Consider the following 2,332-nt stretch of genomic DNA (forward strand, 5'->3'; position numbering starts at 1 on the left):
TTTTACACAAAGGGTGGTAAGTGCCTGGACTGTGTTGCCACAGGAGGTGGTGAAGGCAGACAGAATAGCAGCATTCAAGAAACACCTGGACAAATCCATGAATAGGAAGGGAATAGAGGGATGCAGATGCTGTAAGTGAAGACAGTTTTATTATGAAAGGGCAAAATGTGGCAGCACAGGCTTGGAGGGATGAAGGACCTGTTCCTGTGCTGTATTGTTCTTTGTTTCTGCACATTAGGCTTTTGTTCCTGTGAAGCTGGCCACTTTCCCCATTATCCTTGTAGAGACTTAGCACAGCAGGTCAGGTGGCATCCGAGGAGCAGGGGAGTTGATATTTTGGGCATAAGCCCTTCTTGAAACATCAACTCTCTTGCTCCTTGGATACTGCATGACCTGCTGCATTTTTGCAGCACTGCAGTTTTCAACTCTGACTCTCCAGCATCTGCAATCCTCATTTTTTTTCTCTTAGCTCTTGACCGTACTGTATGGTCATATGGCTACAGTAAAACAACTTCATGTTGCACAAAGTAGGGATCCAACTTGGTCATTTCCATTGTCTTAGGTTTGTTCAATACATTGATGTCAGTTGTAAAGCCTTTTAATGTTTTGCTTATAAATTCTGTGCCTGATGTCTGCTCTCTTGCTAGAACCAGAAGAAGGAGCGAGGGTTCAAAAACTGCTGGACTATAACCTCCTGTCATGTAATTTTTGACCTTGTCCAACCCAGTCCAATAGGCACCTCCACATCACATGACCAATTAAACAAAAAAGCAATTGCTCAGTGAATCATGAGAACCTGGAAGGATTATTGTTGTTATTTTGTGACAGTATATTACATCAAAATCCATCTGTGTGAGTTTTCGTCTTCAATAAAAGTTTACTTCTGAAGAAGGTTCCACTGGACCCAAAATGTTAACTCTGCTTTCTCTCCACAGATGCTGTCAGTCTGACTGAGTTTTTCCAACAGTTTTAGTATTTGTTTCTGTTTTCCAACATCCGCCATTGTTGTTTATTTTTAAAGTTTATCCCTTATTTATTTTCTTCTAACCTGATTAAGTAACGAACATAGTTGCAGTCTGCCCTCCTGGTGACTCCTCAGCTAATATAGCAAAGTGCAATGATGTCTCTACCTGCTGGCTCTTTCCAAATCACAGAGAGCTGCAGAAATAAAGGGAGCTTGAAATGAAAACTTTATTTCTCACTTTGCAGATCCTGCCACACCTGCTAAACATCTTTTGCATTTTTATCATTTCAGCTCTCTATTATTTGCTTTACTTTTAGAGGGGAGCTTCACATTATTGTACTGGAAATGACTTTTAGATTAGATTACTTACAGTGTGGAAACAGGCCCTTTGGCCCAACAAGTCCACACCAACCCGCAACCCACCCATACCTCTACATTTACCCCTTACCTAACACTACGGGCAATTTAGTATGGTCAATTCACCTGACCTGCACATCTTTGGACTGTGGGAGGAAATCAGAGCACCCGCAGGAAACCCACGCAGACACGGGGAGAATGTGCAAACTCCACACAGTCAGTCGCCTGAGGCGGGAATTGAACCCGGGTCAGCAGTGCTGACCACTGTGCCATCCTCCACTTGTTGGTGTCTGGGGACATCTTTCTGTGTATTCTGACTTGCGAAGCACAACTGGGCTCTGTAGCTCACATATAATAAAAAAAAGTGCAGGAGAAGGTTGGCAAGTCTGGCTGAATCGGTGGAGCTGGTCAAACTGGCTTAAGAAATGTTGCCTCTGTTTTCTCGCTCCACAGATATTGCCAGGCATGCTGGGTTTGTCCCAATTTCTTTTCCTTTAATTTCAGGTTTCCAGCATCCGCAGTATTTGGGTGCTATAGATGTTGATCATTTATCTCAATATCACCGCAGCAATAATGGTGGTGGGCAAATGGTGAAAGGGACATTCTGGGTTGAGGGTAGATACATTAGAAACTAACTACTGGTGGGTCCCTATTGAAGCCGAAGACAGAAATGAGTATCCTTACTTTTCTCTCTTTTTAATAGAATTGCTGCAAAGAATGTTCATTCATTCCTGAATTGCCGAATAAAATGTGACTTTGGGTGGGATGGGGAGGGGTGTGGGGTGCAGTGGGCGTGCTATGACTGCTTGAACGGAAATACATTTCTCTTTTGGAACTGCAGTACAAAACAAGTTGAAGACTTGTGAATGCAACTTCCCGGCTAGTGCAAGGTGAGTGATGAAAGTTTTGAGTATTGGAGCAGTTTGTGATTTCGGTTGAAGTGGGCACAATACTGTGGGTGGGGGAATGGCTGCATAGGAGGCATCCAGATGAAGTGCCGCAGTAAACCCG

This window comes from Chiloscyllium punctatum, chromosome 25 (assembly GCF_047496795.1).
Source record: "Chiloscyllium punctatum isolate Juve2018m chromosome 25, sChiPun1.3, whole genome shotgun sequence".
Taxonomy (NCBI): domain Eukaryota; kingdom Metazoa; phylum Chordata; class Chondrichthyes; order Orectolobiformes; family Hemiscylliidae; genus Chiloscyllium; species Chiloscyllium punctatum.